We start from the raw sequence: 17,576 nt of genomic DNA, 5'->3' as shown, positions 1-17,576 counted from the left end.
AAGGACACATGCTCCACTATGTTCATAGCAGCCTTATTTATAATAGCCAAAAACTGGAACTAACTTGGATTTCCCTAAACAGAGGAATGGATACAGATAATGTGGTACATTTACACAATAGAATACTATTCAACTATTAGAAATGATGACTTCATGAACTTTGTAGGTAAATGAATGGAACTAAAAAATATCCTAAGTGAGGTAACCCAGACCAAAAGGACATACATGGTATATACTCACTGATAAGTGGGTATTAGCCAAAAAGCTCAGAATACCCACAGTAAAATTCACAAACCATATGAAGCTTAACAAGAAGTAAGACCAAAGTGTGAATGCTTCAGCCCCACTTAGAAAGGGAAACAAAATAATCACAGAGGCAGAGGGATGGAGCAACCTGGGTGAGAGAAAGGAAGGGATTGGAAAAAAGGGGCAGGATCAAGTATGGGAAGAGACAGGAGGGAATTCCAGAGAGTCAAGAGAATGAATAGAAATTTGTAGCAGTGGGGGTTGAGGAACTTCGGGAACTACTAGAAAGTCCCAGACGCCAGGGATGTGAGAGGATCCTAGGACCCAATGGGAAAATTAGGCAGAATACCCAACAAAGGGCAGATAGAGCTTGTAGAAACCACCTCAAGTAGATAGGCATGGACCCCCGTGGAGGGATGGGGCCACCCATCTCAAAATTTTTAGCTCAGCATTTTCCTTGTCTAAAGGAAATATGGGGACAAAGTGTGGAGCAGAGATTGAAGGAAAGGCCATCCAGAGACTCTTCCACCTGGGGACCCATCCCGTCTGCAGACACCAAACCCAAACACTATTGCTGATGCCAAGAAGTGCTGACAGGAGAGGCTCTACCAGAGCCTGATTAAGACAGATGCCGATGCAGCCAACCATTGCACTGAATCAGGGTACTCCAATGGAAGAGTTAGGGGAAGGGCTGAAGGAGATGAATGGAATTGCAACCCCATAGAAAGAACAGTATTAGTTAACCAGACCCCTCAGAGCTCCCAGGGTTTAAATCATCAACCAAAGAGTATATATATACATGGGCTGGTCCATGGCTCCTGCTACATATGTATCGAAGGACTGCCTTATCTGGCATCAATAGGAGGGGTAGTGCTTGATGCCTCAGAGAAGGGGGGATGCTAGAGAGGTGAGGCAGGAGTGGGTGGGTTGATAGGGGAGCACCCTCTTAGAGGCAAAGGGGAGGAGATGGGGATTGTATGGAGGGGTCCAGAAAGAGGGAAAACATTTGAAATGTAAATAAATAAAATGATTAATAAATTAAAAAATATTGTGTCCTATATTGTGGTGACATCCAGCCATAACATTATTTTGTTGCTACTTCATAACTGTAACTTTCTACTGGTTTGAATCATAATGCAAATATCTGATATACATGACACATGTGAGCCTCCAAAGGGGTCATGACACACATGTTGAGAACCTCTGCTTTAATGTTGGGGAAGCATCTATTAGGTGCCTACCAGGCCTCCCAACTCTGGGAGAACTCATTCCTCATAATGAAGTTTCTGTAAAGATGGCAACTTTCCCAGAGAAATTAATGTTGCAATCAACATTTTCATTGGTAAATAACATTCTTGAGGTTTGACCAGAAGGGCAGTAAGTGGTTTTCCAGGGGACCATAAACTTACATTCTGGTTCTGTCAAATGAAAGGGAACTTCCCCTGGGCTGTGGAGTCTGTTAATACACAAAGTGCTGTCGGTTGTGCTTCTTATAACACATGTCATAAGAGTAGTAGAGAAAAAAGTTGATTTGTATTTCTTGAGTGCATGTTCCTACATAGGAACTGCAAGGAGGGATGTTGGGAGAACTGAACAGTACCTTTTGAAAGAAATCTGAAGTAGAGGGTTGGTCACTTTTCCTGCAATCTATTTATCAATCCATTTATAGAATCTCTTCTGATTCTAAGGAGGGTACCGAGAACAAGAGGAGTCAATGCTTGCTATAATATAAGGACCTTTTATGCACACTAATGCTTATCAACACACCCAGGTTTATGTATAGATAAGCCCATCACAGATAAATACCACATGTTCAAATACCCTTAATACATCCAACCTACATCATGGCTTTGCCAACTACATCATGAAGTATTGGTTGCTTGTGACTGGGTAACTGCAAGCTACAACTCATACTTGTTTGGCATCTCAAGTATTATAACTCCAAATTGTACCACAGCAAAGGGGCAAAATCCAAGGCTTGAAACTGAATGAGTATGGCTTTCATACCTCTATAAAGTTAAAAAAAATTATTAGCCAATTTGTTGCACTAGGAACATTCTCTACTGTGATTCAGTGTACATTACAGACAGGACTTTTAATTTTCAATTAACAAAAGACACTGCTAAGGCTACACATTTGATCTGTGCTCAGGTCTATTCAAGCCTGATTACATTATTTGTGTGCCTATTCCTTCCCTCTTAATAATAATATCCTTTCCAGAGATTCTCGTAGAGATTGATGCAAAGAGAATTTCTATTTTTTGATCTTCCTACCCATTTAACATCAATAAATGTTTTTTTCTATGTGGACATCAGGCCAGCATGTGCCTCGTGTGACAAGACTTACAAAGCTGTCAAGGGAGAAGTCCAACGGAAGAGTAATTGGAGGTTCAGTTACTTAAACCTTTAAATAAACCAAGCAGCAGAGCCATTACAGAGGTGGTAAAGAGAAGGGGTGGGGAATGGAAGGTTTCCTTTAAGCTGGAATGCTGAGAAGATAGATGGAAAGGGACTAAGTGGAAAAGCAGTTCTCAACCTGTGGGTCACGACCTTTTTGGAGGTTGAACAACCCTTTCACAGGGGTCGCATATCAGATATTTACATTACGATTCATAAACATAGCAAAATTACAGTTATGAAGTAGGAAGGAAAATAATTTTATGGTCGGGGCTGGCTACAACATGAGAAACTGTATTAGAAACCAGAGGAAGGCATCAGAGCAAAAGGAATGAATGGCTCTTAGGTCCTTATGTCCTATTTTTGAGAACTCAAATGCACATATTCACTACTCTAATTCAGTTTTAGCAAATGTGCTAAATCATGGAAGTAGGGGCCCTATACCAGAGGACTGCCTAGAAGAAATAGCAAATATGGCCATCTTGAGCCTTTTCGAGCACACATTTGAATGAAGAGATGAGCCATCCTCGAGATATGGCCTTATGCTGCTTGAAACTGTGCTCGAATTAATTAATGATCTTCATGCAGAGTATGAAGGTCATTGTGTACTGAATGTTGGCATTCTAAGGACACTGAGCAAGCTACAAACAGCGATTTCTCACCAGAATATATACCTCCATCCTGGGAGGAAGGATTCTTTTCAGCATAAACTAAACAGGACATTAGCCAAAGAGGAGAAAATGATCTTAAACTCCAGTAGAGAACCAATGCATGTTAACAACACAGACTTTACTGATATACCAATTTCCCTGACATGCCAATACTGAGAGATGTCTCCTCTAGTAGGCACCCATGCGAAATTTCAAATTCAGAGTAATGTTGAGTATATATGATGTCTCTTGAGACTTGTACTCTAAAAGCCCATCTCCTTATGTGCCCTATAAGTTACTGCACCTGGTGTGGATACACGCTCGCCATCTAGCAGGGTACAGGCAACAGGATGTTCACGAGTTCCTCATCGCTGTGCTGGATTGCCCTGCACAGGCACTGCAAAGGTGACAATGTCAGCAAACTAGCCAGCGACCCCAACCACTATAACTGCATCCTAGACCAAATCTTCACAGGTAGCCTGCAGTCCGATGTCACCTGTCAAGCCTGCCATGGTGTCTCCACCACTATAGACCCATGCCAGGACATCAGTCTGGACTTGCCTGGCTCTTGCACATCCTTCTGGCCCATGAGCCCTGGGAGGGAGAGCAGCCTGAATGGCGAAAGACATATACCAGGCGTTACCACCCTCACGGACTGCTTGCAGAGGTTTACAAGGCCAGAGCACTTAGGTAGTAGTGCCAAAATCAAGTGTGGTAGTTGCCAAAGCTACCAAGAATTACCAAACAGCTCGCTATGAAGAAGTTACCAGTAGTTGCCTGCTTTCATTTCAAATGGTTTGAACACTCAGTAAAACAGAGTAGGGTTAGGATGAATGGACAGTTGCAGCTCCCAAGCAATAGTGGGAACAACAAGAATAACTATTCCTTGTTTGCTGTGGTTAATCACCAAGGAACCTTGGAGAGTGGTCACCACACCAGCTTCATTCCGCACCACAGGGACCAAGGGTTCAGGTGTAATGATGCCGTAATCACCAAGGCCAGTATCAAAGATGTGCTGGACAATGAAGGGGATTTACTGTTCTATCACAAACAGGTCCTGGAACATTAGTAACTTTTCATAACACACACACACACATACACACACACAGTACATAAATGTCTACATGCTGTTACCTAGGTGAAGGTGGTAGAGATTAGTTCATTCCCACTAGTGCCTCAAATGCCATGTGACAGCTATCTTTTTATTTTACAAGAAAATAATGTAATCAAAAGTAAAATAAATCAACACTACCTTAGTTCAATAGAGGAGACATATATAAAGCAGCAACAGATTTATTTTCTGCCATATGTGTCCCTCTTATATAGTTAATTCAGGATGGAAAACACTATAGGCATGGCTTAATGTTTCATTTTTCTACAGCTTCACATTAATTATGTGAAGGTTTATAATACTGATCTCTATTCTTGACTGTGCATTTCAGATGAACTGATAATAAGAATATTCTACTCTAAAAAATGATCAAAAGAAATCCCACACTTCGTTATAAGACGCAAATGTAAAATACAGAATCCCATACCTGTACTACAGGACAATTCAGAGAAGTTGAGTGGGCTCAAACTGTAAAAAGTTCCCAAATCAGGGGCAGGAGATGGGGTCAGGACCACTTGTTCTGGTAAACCAAGGAAGTTCTAGCCCACAGTGAGAGCAAAGGTTATTCCAAATGGAGAGCTAGTTGCAAGAGTGCTCTGTGTCCTAGGGAGATGATTGCTTTGCTGCTTCAAATTGGGTTGTAGCTAGACTTACTTAGCAGGGGTCTTTGGTAGGCTCTGCTCTTAAAGAAAATTTCAGTTAGAAAGTGGCCATTGAGAAGAGAATGACTTTACCCTCTTGAACTCCATCAGAAGCTCCATCAGACTAGAGATGCTTCTAGCCATAATAAAGATAAAATTGCAGTGCTCTAGGCACACAAAATGTCAAACCGGCAAAGTACTGCTGGGATCCAAAGTATGTGCTCTAACCTGGAGTAACTACTGTTCATACACCCTAGGACTCCTTGAAAGCTTCCATGTCCATGTACAATCTGACCTAACTCAATATACAGAACCAAGTTCAGCCTTCAGCAAAGGGAGCATGGCGTACAGCACTGTCTGAGGATTGGAGTGCTGCCAGTATGTGCTGTTTAGTAATTATTTGCTGACCATAATGCTTTCACGGGGGGTTGCCTGGGTGACCACAGCTACTTTGCCTGATCTCAGGCCAAGACTTTAGCTGCTCTCTTTGCTTCCACACACCTTCCAAAATGCAATAAAATAATGTCTTTGCAAGTTTCCTTGTAGATCTGAAGAGCATGAAGGGGCTTGGGGAAGCTTGAGAACTAAAGGGTGGGGTTCAAAAGACACTGTGCTGCATATCATCTGTACCATATATTAAATGAAGATAGACTGAAAGGTGGTTGCTTGCCTGGTTACTATTAAAACTGAAGCCTATAGCTTCTGATTTGCTTCAGAACTCCTGTCGACCACCAATACCTCAAGTTCCATGGAAATTCCTGTTTGTTTAAGATGATATAAGACACACACACACACACACAGTTCTCAACCTTCCTAATACTGTGACAACCTTTTAATACAGTTCATTATGTTGTGGTAAGGCCTTAACCATAAAATTTTCCTTGCTATTTCATTAACTAATTCTGCTACTGTCAGGCTGGAGAGATGGCTCAGCAGTTAAGAGCACTGACTGCTCTTCTAAAGGTCCTGAGTTCAAATCCCAACAACCACATGGTGGCTCTCAACCATCCCTATAGAGATCTGACTCCCTCTTCTGGAGTGTTGAAAGGCAGCTACAGTGTATTAAATAAATAAACCTTAAAAGAAAAACCTGCTACTACTGTCCAGGGTAAGAACAGCTGTTATAGGGTAAATAGGAGTCAGTGACACCCCTTTATCTATTCATCCTTTATCAATTCACCCAAGAGGGACTAGAAAACAATGGCATCAAGGCTACCTTTACAACTGTAAAGATAATATGCTATATGACTTTTCCTGAGGAGGCCTGAACATATAGTTATTCACCTCAGATAGGACATCAATGACACACCACTGAAACAATCCTACCCAGGTTAGGCATAGTGAGCCCATGATTTTACTGGAATTGTCTAGACAAGTAGGGATGAGGGGTTACTTAGAGGAACAAGAACAACTCAAAGAGAGCTGTATCACCAAAAACCCTACCTCAACATTGATGACTCCCCCAAAACTGCATGGCTGAAACTCCCTAACTTGAAGGCAGTTCAGCTGGTTAGAGACTCTCCACTACCCACAATTGTTGCTGCTTATATAGCCTTGCGAAGAGGGCTTTATGAATCTTTTATGTTCCAGAAACTTTCTGAGACTTGTTAGTTGTTCAGTTCCTGTCATAGTTGCATTTTTGTTTTTGTGATAAAATACTATGACAAAGTAACTTAGGGAGAGAAGAGACTTTATTCTGGCTCAAAGCTCCAGGTCACAGTTGGCCAACACAGAAAAGTTACAGCAGGAGGAGCTTGAGACAGCTGATCACATTGCATTCATAACCAAGAAGCAGAGAACAATGAATGCTGAGACTCAGCTCCTTCTCTACCTTTTACTGAGTCCACTGCACAGTCCATGAAATGATGCTGCCCAAATTCAGGGTAGGTTTGCATATCTCCAACACATTTTAAAAGTCCTTCCTCACAGGCATGCCTTATCCCACAGGCCAACCTCCCCTAGGCAATCCCTTCATTGAGAGTCTCTTCTCAGGTGATTTCAAATCAAGCCAAATTGACAATTGAAATTAACCGCCATCTTCCTAAGTGTTAAGAAGCCTCATTCCAGCATGCAATGTTTGAACTCAGAGGAAACTGCTCTAGAACAGATATAAAAATTGAAGTCTTCACAGTTGATATGCAATTCTCCATGAAGCAGGTGTTCAACTAGTCTACACAAAATGACTGTTAGGTTAAGGATCCTCGTGAATGGACCTTTCTTCCTGCCTAGTCAGAGCTTTGCTTACCCTCCACTCCCACGCTAAACATGGCTAACCGTTATATTCAGTTGGAGGACAGTTTGTTTATTCAGTTTTGTACTGAGAATATATTTCATTGATACTGTATTTAGGTCATTGCAAAGTGCCTTGGGAAGGCTACAATGTTGAATTCAATTTTGGAGCCAGGATTGGTGGCCCATACACATACTGTCAGCACTTAGGGTGAGTGAAAGATGAATGCAGCGAGGTGTAGACCAGCATGGGCTAAGGGGTTCCAGGCCAGCCTGGACTAAAGAGTGAGATTCTGTGGAAAACAAAAATAAAACCAAATGAATAAACAATGCCTCTTTTTATTCCTTGTAAAGCAAAATATAACATCTTACTAGTTTCTTTTAGTGATAATCCTTTCCACGCATAAATTATATCTGGAAGATATTTCATACAGATTCTCGCCACAGAGACAGAAAGCAAGCTGGATGGATCATGCCGGAGAGATCAGCTTTTTCTGTATAGAACAAGTCAGAGGACTGGGATATTCATTAAACTCATCAAAGGCTTGGAACAGATACACACCGGCCCCAAACTCAGGTCCCCAGTTCTGATTTCAACGACTGTCTCCCTCCAGCAGGCATCTCCTTTCTGTGCGCACACAGGAGTCTGGGTCTCACTGGGTCAAGTTCTGCTGGCAAGGCTGTTGCCAGTGACACGCATCGCCCACCACAGAGTTCACTCACTAGACAAGGCCATATCCTATTCCACAGACTCCACCAAAAAAGGCTAAGAGCCCCACAGGGTTAATTTCCCAGTAGGATTACCAGCTGAGCCACTGTCCAGCACATGCTTCATCCCTTCCAGTGAAACAAGCAGAAAATATCCATTTACCTTTTAAGAACTGAGAGCACATAGGAGGGGCGGGAGCAATGGCTCAGCAGTTAAGAGAACACTTGCTGCTCTGCCAGAGGAATCAAGTTAGATTGCCAGCATCCATAGCAAGCAGATCTCAACCACCTAGAACTTAGTCCCAGGGGGGTCCCACACCCTCTGCTAACCCCTCGTGTACAGCACACAGGGCACACACACACACAAACACACACACACACACGGGGCACACACACACACGGGGGCACACACACACGGGGGCACACACGGGGGCACACACACACACGCACAAGCGCGCGCACTCACACTAAAACAAATCATTTTTTCACAAACGGAACACATGTAAAATCTATCCACCACATATTCCCTCAACGCGCATTTCTTAAATGCCACTCTCACCTGCTGCTGCTGCTTGAAACGCACTTAGAGGCAAAGTCTGTGCTTACTAGGCAGTAAAGGCTTTTCGTTGAATTCGCACAACTCTCTGAAGCCAGTGCTTGAGTTACATCCACTTTAAAGGGGGGAAGCCAGGCTCAGAGAGGTGAAGGATCTGAGCAAGTTCACGCTTCAAATGACACAAGAGAAGCAGCATGCCTAGCTATGGGGCCTCCCTTGGGGGAGTAGGAACTGACTCATTACTCTTTGGGGCAGGCCGAAATAAACTTCAGCGAGGAAGATGCCTGGGAGAAGCAGGTGGTACTTAGATAGTGGAGGATGGAGGGAAGGCATTTCAGGCAGAGGAATCTGAGCAAAGAGAAGGAGTGGACAAAGTTGAGAGTGTGCACCGAGGGAAGCGAGTCGAGGCAGGTATGCTGGCTGGCCGGCCTAGAAACCCAGGATCCAACTGCACCATACCATCTCTCTGCTCCCCATTCCCACCCATTGTCTGAAGCCTGCCAGTGGTCTCCCTTCAAATGCCTTTCTGTCTCTCAGTCCCCATGGCAACAGCTCACTTTCATCCAGCTGCTTCTTATTCTAATTGCTTCCTCTGTGGCCTGCCAGGAAGTACTCTGGCCTCCGCGAGGCTGCGCAAATCTAAGTCTGATCTTCTCACTGCCCCCGCTTAATTGACCAGGCGAACACGTAGCAGTGTGCAGGCTCTGCGTCTCTTGCGCACTGCTTGCGCCTTTGCACTCCCACCTCCGCCCCTCACCCACCGCTTTGGTCATTAAGTCTATTCTTCGGGTCCCTGATGGGCCCACGAATTAATTAGCCACACATAAACGCCTTCTGAAAACCCAGGAGGGAGAGTGAATGTGCTGTGTAAGCCAAGGCAGCCAAGGAGGGCTGGGGTCAGCTGACCCCTTGCAAGACTGTGCCCCGCCGCACCCCTCCCCCACCCCTCTCAGCCCGCCTGCCTTTGGTGAGACTGGAAGGTCCTACTGGTTGCCAAAACCTAAGAAAAAAAATGTAAAATGAAGGTTGGTCACCATTCCTTCCCTCTTGTTGAGTCTGCCTCCCCGACTCCTTTCCCTAGACTCTTCTTTGCCTGCCAACCACCCACTCTCTCTGCTTGCCAAGGGAAGCTGGTAAATGAAAACTACCCACACATCCTCTATGGGAGCCAGATCTGCAGTGGGAGAAGAGGGGCAGGGCAAGTTCTTCCCAGCAGAGTTGTGGGATGTAGGCTGCCAGGAAGGAAGTCAGGAGGGCTCAAGGCAAGTGCACTAGCAAAGAAACTGCTGGGAGACAAACACACATAGGATGAAGGTGATGTTTTCTTGCCAGTGATAGAGACATTGTTGTTGGTATCTGCTGTGGAGATGGTAGTAGTAGCAGGCTTAGCTGGAGCAGCATAGTGGTAGAAATTTGTGGAGACATCAATGCTAAAGTGACAAGTTACTGAGCATGTTTTATTGTCCACCATGCTATAATATTACCCTCTGCCTTTCAGTCTGCTGCAACCTCTAAGCACCCACTTCTGATTTGAGTGTGAATGCCATCCCCCTTTTCCAACCTAGGACTGGATACAAGCTACAAGAATAAAAATAGTGACCTTATTGAAAATCACACACACACACACACACACACACACACACACACACACACACACTAGGGTTTCCATTGGCTCAAGTAGCTTGGAGGTGTCAAACAACTTGGAGGTACTGAGTATTTAATTTCCCCCCAGCACTTTCAGGTGTTGTCCTAACATGTGGGCACTGAATTCTTCACAAGGATTGAGCATCTCTTTTATGGGTTCAAAACCACTTTGACAAAGTCCCACAACCTTGCAGAGACCAAGCACTTGGGAACCCTAACTTACTGCCAGGATGCAGTTACCTGCATGTAGTCCCCAGCATGCAGCAGGATTCCAGTACTTCACTTCAATGAATTCACTGAATTCTGTGAATGCACAGAAGCCTGAGAATCTATCACAGATCCAGAACTCCTTGTAGGGCCTTAGCACCTTGCAGGCCTTAATAACTGATAGGGCTCATGCAGGGTCTCAACATTTGGTGAGGCTCCTTTTACACCTCCAGAAGCTGTGATAATCTATAGAGCCAGAGCATACTAGAGATTTCAAGCCCACCTAAATCCTTCAGAGACTCCATATACTTGGCAAGGCTGGAGCAAATGAGAGACCCCAAGTACTTCCAGTGTGAACATATACCCACTGATGACACTATTTCAAGAGATCTAGGTATATCCAAGCATCTAAGTATACTTAGAACTTCAAGATCTCACACACCTTGAACATTTAGTTCACATCAAAGGATCACACACCTTAAAAGCTTCAAGCATTTTTAGGACCTGGGGGCCTCCAGTACCTCAGAACATCTGAGCAGCTCTGAGGCCACAAGAACCTTAAACCTTATGTGGGCCCAGCACCATTAAGGCCCACATAATTTCAACAGACCCCACAACCTCTGAGACCTTCAAGCACTTTGTATGATACCTGTTCCTCTCAGGAGCCAAGTACCACTGAGCATCTTAAACTCTCAGAAATAGGGAATTCTTGGAAAACATTAAGCATCTCAGAGATACAAGATGTTTCAAAGTCATGTACCATCTTAAAATTGTGAACTGTGTGATGGGGCTAATACTTCAGAAAGCCCTTTGCACATCAGAGGACAGAGGACAAAGGCATATTGAGAGCCTGGAGTACCTTGAAGGACTCACACTTTCACCTTCAGATTCCCCAGCACTTTGAATTCCCTGATCATGACTGAATCTGTTAGCACTGCAGAAGCTTCTGGAAGCTCAGAATGACTCAGAACTGCAGAGCTCCCTAGCTCTTCATGGGCCTTACATATCTCTCAGAAAAAAAAAAAGAATTTTCAAGGCTTGGGAGTGACTTGGAGGAGGGCCTAAAAAATCCCTAAGATTCCCAAGCATCATCAAATGTAAGAAAATTAGTTCCACGCCATGAAGCTAGGCATCATTTTAAGAACGGGCACTTGTGCTAAAGAAGGGCTCATCTGAGATTCTACAGAAAGCAGGGATGTGACACAGAAAGAAGTTTAGCCGCTACAAGAAGCAAATGATGCCAGCACACAAAAATACGTATTTTTCTGGTATCAATGACAAATCAATAAAATAACAACAACAACAACAACAACAAACCCCAAAAACATGTGAGCAAAGCCTATAACAGAAGCCCCAGGACTGGCCACATAATAAAACGGAGCTGTGAAACAAGTTAAAGCTGGGCCCAAAGCAAAACTGAAGCACTAACTAGACACTGCTAGCAGCTGTGTCTGAGTCCATGAGCATGCCAAAGTTCAAGATTTTTTGGTGTCTCTATATAACCCACTTCCAATTCCATTGGTGCTTCTAGTAATACTGTGAACAACAGAGCCTGCAGCCGTGAACATTACTTGGAGAAGACATTCAAACAAAAAGTCAGAAGAACCCTGAGGGGGTAGGTGTTACTGATATGGAAAGAGAAACAGGAAAAGAAAACAAAGCCTTTGGTATCAGTGTGTAGGTAACTTTAATATTGAAGTAGGTAATATTGTGTAGGTAACTTTAATATTGAAGTCTTATTACTGTTATTTATTTTTACCCTTTTACATGTTTGAGGATCACAATTTAGATTCCTCTGTTCAACTTTATAAAACATCAAAGTCAGCTGCCACCTGTCCTTTCTGCTGGGGCAGACTCTTCCCAGGTCGGCCACAGTGAAGACTCCATTTCCTGATACATTCTAGAAAATGAGCTGCACTCAGGGCATTTGAGAACCAGTCATGCTCAGGGCATTTGGGTCTGCTACAGTGAAGACAACATCTCCTGATACATCCTAGAGAACCTGCAGCATTCAGGACTTTTGGTCCTCTGAAGGAGAGACCTAGGAGCACACAGTGCCATATCCAGGTGGAGGAGGAAGATAGCTAACCTCCCAGGTCTGTGAAGAAGCCTGAGAAAACAGAGCTGATCCTGGGCCACAGAGCTACATACACAAACACCACCACAGGAGAGCTTGTCTCCCAGGAGTGCCTACATACCTCTGTGCACAGAGAGAATGGGAATCCCAGGAGTACAGATACACAGCCTTGCAGGACAGATAAGCCACAGTCGAAGACAGCAAGACCAACTAACACCAGAGATAGCCAGATGGCAAAAGGCAAACACAAGAACATTACCAACAGAAACCAAGGCAACATGGCAACATCTGAACCCAGTTCTCTTACAACAGCAAATCCTGGATACCCCAACACACCAGAAAAGCAAGAATTGGACTTAAAATCACATCTCAAGATGTTGATAGAGGACTTCAAGAAGGACATAAATAACTCCCTTAGAGAAATACAGGAGAACATGGGTCAACAGGTAGAAGCCATTAAAGAGGAAACAAAAAAATCAGTTAAAGAATCACAGGAGAACATGGGTCAACAGGTAGAAACCCTTAAAGAAGAAATACAAAATCCCTTAAAGAAACACAGACATGTGAAGGAACTGAAAAAACTCATCTAGGATCTAAAAATGGAAGTGGAAACAATAAAGAAATCACAAAATGAGACAACCCCGGAGATAGAAAACCTTGGAAAGAAATCAGGGGTCATAGATGCAACCATCAACAAGAGAATACAAAAGATAGAAGAAAGACTCTCAGGTGTTGAAGATACCATAGAAAACATTGACCCAACAGTCAAAGAAAATGCAAAATGCAAAAAGCTTGTAACCCAAAACATCCGGGAAGTCCAGGACACAATGGGAAGACCAAACCTAAGGATTATAGGTATAGAAGAGAACAAAGATTTCTAACTTACAGGGCCAGTAAATATTTTCAGCAAAATTTTAGAAGAAAACTTCCCTAACTTAAAGAAAGAGATGCCCATGAACATACAAGAAGACTACAGAACTCCAAACAGACTGGACCAGAACAGAGATTCCTCCCATCACATAATAATCAAAACACCAAATACACTAAACAAGGAGAGAATATTAAAATCACTAAAAGAAAAAGGTCAAATAACTTATGAAGGCAGACCTATGAAAATTACACCAGACTTCCCACCAGAAACTGTGAAAGCTAGAAGACCCTGGGCAGATGTCATACAGACCCTAAGAGAACATAAATGTCAGCCCAGACTACTATACCCAACAAAATCCTCAATCACCATAGATGGAGAAACCAAGATATTCCATGACAAAACCAAATTTATGCAATATTTTTCCACAAACCCAGCTCTACAAAGGTTTGTAGAAAATACCAACACAAGGTAGGAAACTACACCCTAGAAAAAGCAATAAAGTAATATTTCAACAAACCCAAAAGAAGATAGCCACACAAACAGAATTCCACCTTTAACAACAAAAATAACAGGAAGGAACAATCACTTTTCCTTAATATCTCTTAACATCAATGGTCTTAATTCCCCAATGAAAAGACATAGACTAACAAACTGGATATGTAAATAGGACCCAATATTTTCTGCATACAAGAAACCCACCTCAGTGACAAAGACAGTCACTACCTCAGAGTCAGAGGTTGGAAAACAATTTTCCAAGCAAACGGTCCCAAGAAACAAGCTACAGTGGCCATTCTCATATAGGATAAAATTGACTGTCAACAAAAAGTTGTCAAAAAAGATAAGGAGGGACACTTCATAATGATCAAAGGAATAATCTACCAAGATGAACTCTCAATTCTGAACATCTATGTTCCAAATGCAAGGGCACCCACATTCATAAAAGAAACCTTACTAAAGCTCAAAGCACACATTACACCCCACACAATAATAGTGGGAGACTTCAAATCCCCACTCTCAGCAATGGACAAATCATGGAAACAGAAACTAAACAGAGACACAGTGAAATGAACTGAAGTTATGGACCAAATGGATCTAACAAATATTTATAGACCATTCCACGCTAAAGCAAAAGAATATACCTTCTTCTCATCACCTCATGATACCTTCTCCAAAATTGACCATATAATTGGTCACTAAACAGGCCTCAACAGATACAGGAATATTGAGCTAATTCCATGCACCCTATCTGATCACCACGGCTTAAGGTTGGTCTTAAGTTCAAACAAAAGCAACAGAAAACACACATACACATGGACATTGAACAATGCTCTACTCGATGATAGCTTGGTCAGGGAAGAAATATAGAAAGAAATGAAAGACTTTTTACAATTTAATGAAAATGGAGATACATCATACCAAAAATTATGAAACAAAATGAAAGCAGTGCTAAGAGATGAAAACTCATACTTCTAAGTGCCTCCAAAAAGAAAATGGAGAGAGCTTACACTAGCAGCTTGACAACACACCTGAAATCTCTAGAACAAAAAGAAGTAAATGCACCCAAGAGGAGTAGATGGCAGTAAATAATCAAACGGGGCCAATATCAACCACATAGAAACTATACAAAGAATCAACAAGACCAGGAGCTGGTTCTTTGAGAAAATGAACAAGATAGATAAACCCTTAACCAGACTAACCAGAGGGCACAGAGGCACTACCTAAATTCATAAAATCAGAAATGAAAAGGGAGACATAACAACAGAAACTGTGGAAACTCAAAATATCATCAGATCCTACTACAAGAGCTTATACTCAACAAAATTAGAAAATCTGGATTTAATGGACAATTTTCTAGACATATACCATGTGCTATCATTAAAACAGGATCAAATAAAATATCTAAATAATCCCATAAGTCCTGAAGAATAAAAACCAGTTGTTAATAGTCTCCCCAAAACAACAACAACAAAAAGCCCAGGATCAGATAGTTTTAGTGGGGAATTCTATCAGATCTTCAAAGAAAACCTAATACCAAACTATTCAACCTATTCCACAAATAGAAATACAAGGAACACTAGCCAATTCACTGTGAAGCCACAATAAAGCTTATACCTAAACAGACAAAGACCAAACAAGGAAAGAGAACTTCAGACCAATTTACCTTATGAACATTGATGCAAAAAATATTCAACAAAATTCTGGCCAGCCAAATCCAAGAATGCATCAGAACAATAATTCACCATGATCAAGTAGGCTTCATCCCAGGGATGCAGGGATGGTTCAATATATGTAAATCCATCAATGTGATCCACTACATAAACAAACTCAAAGAAAAAAAACACATGGTTTTTTCATCAGATGCTGAAAATGCTTTTGACAAAATTCAGCATCCTTTCATGAGAAAAGTCTTAGAGAGATCAGGAATTCAAGGCCCATACATATAAGCAATATACAGCAAACCAGTAGCCAACATCAAGCTAAATGGAGAGAAACTTGAAGCAATCCCAGTAAAATTGGGGACCAGACAAGGCTGCCCCCTCTCTCCCTATCTATTCAATATAGTACTCGAAGTTCTAGCCAGAGCAATTAGACAAGAAAAGGAGGTCAAAGATATACATATTGGAAAGGAAGAAATAAAAAAATCACTATTTGCAGATGATACAATCATATATTTAAACTAAATTAACTGAAAAAGGAAGTAGAAACATTTTATGATAGAATTGAAGATTTATCTGGAAAATATTTCTGATAAAATTGTAGAAAAACATGTTAAAATTGAAGATTATCATAGAAAATGTTATATAGATACAATAATGGTAGACATAAAAGTATTACTAAGTTGATTGAAAGTGGGATTATAAACATTTTCTGATAAAGTTAAAGATTTAAATGGAAAATATTTCTGATGAAATTGAAGAAATATATAGAAAAACTTTAAAATTGACTATTTCATGGAAAATTATACAGATAAAATGGAAGGTATAAAAATAACTCTAAGTTGATTGAAAGTAGAATTATAAACATTTTCAGGTAAAATTGAAGATTTACATGGAAATATTTCTGATAAAATTCAAAAACATATAGAAAAACACATTATAATTGACTATTTCATGGAAAATTATACAGATAACAGGAAGCAACAATCACTATTCCTTAATAGCTGTTAACATCAATGGACTCAATTCCCCACTAAAAAGATATAGACTAACAGATATATTTTTCATGTAAATCTTCAATTTTATTGAAAATGTTTGTAATCTTTCAATTAATTTAGTAACTTTTTATGTCTAGCATTTTATCTGCATTATTTTTCATGATAAACTTCAATTTTAACATGTTTATCTATATATTTCTTCTATTTTATCAGAAATGTTTTCCATTTAAATCTCTGATTTTATCACAAAATGTTTTTAATTCCACCTTCAATTAATTTAGAAAGGTTTTTTATAGACTCAATAGAGGCCCCAACAAAGGGAATGGGGAGGAGGTGGGAGTGTGTAGGGTGGAGGGGCATATATGTGGAGGAAGGGGATGGGAGGAGGGGGTGGGAGGAGGGGTTGGGGGGTCTTTGGGGAGGGGGAAATCGGGAAAGGTTTTACCATTAGCAATGTAAATGAACACGGTATTCAATAAAAAAGAAAGGTTTTTTATGTCTACCATTTTATCTGTATAATTTTTCATGAAAGTTCTTTTTTAAATTTGGATATTTTATTTACATTTCAAATGTTATCTTCTTTCCCAGTTTCCCCTCTGCAAACCCCCTATCCCATTCCCCATTACCCTGCTTCCATGAGGGTGTTCCCCCACCCACCTACCCACTCCTGCCTTACTGCCCTAGCATTCCTCTACACTGGAGCATCAAGCCTTCACAGGACCAAGGGTCTCCCCTTCCATTGATTCCAGATAAGTCCCCTTCCATTGATTCCAGATATGGCCCCTTCAGCTCCTTCAGTCCTTCCCCTAACTCCTCCCCTGGGGTCCCTATGCTCAGTCTGATGGTTAGCTGTGAGCATTCACATCTGTATTGGTAAACCTCTGGCAGAGCCTCTCAGGAGACAGCTGTATCAGGCTCCTGTCAGCAAACACTTCTTGGCATCAGCAATTGTGTCTGGGTTTGGTGTCTGCATGTGGGAGGGACTTTCAGGTGGGGCAGTCTCTGGATGGCCTTTTCTTCATTCTCTGCTCCACTCTTTGTCCCTGTATTTCCTTTAGACGAGAGCAATTATGGGTTAAAATTTTG

At 41.7% G+C, this 17,576-nt stretch overlaps 1 pseudogene; it reads left to right on the top strand.

The window, feature by feature from the left end:
* Positions 1 to 874: 874 nt before the first annotated feature.
* Positions 875 to 4,361, top strand: LOC127675564 (ubiquitin carboxyl-terminal hydrolase 27-like; annotated as a pseudogene).
* The last annotated feature ends 13,215 nt before the right edge of the window (positions 4,362 to 17,576 follow it).

This window comes from Apodemus sylvaticus, chromosome X (assembly GCF_947179515.1).
Source record: "Apodemus sylvaticus chromosome X, mApoSyl1.1, whole genome shotgun sequence".
In the NCBI taxonomy this organism is placed as follows: domain Eukaryota; kingdom Metazoa; phylum Chordata; class Mammalia; order Rodentia; family Muridae; genus Apodemus; species Apodemus sylvaticus.
This window is presented reverse-complemented; position numbering and strand designations above follow the sequence as displayed.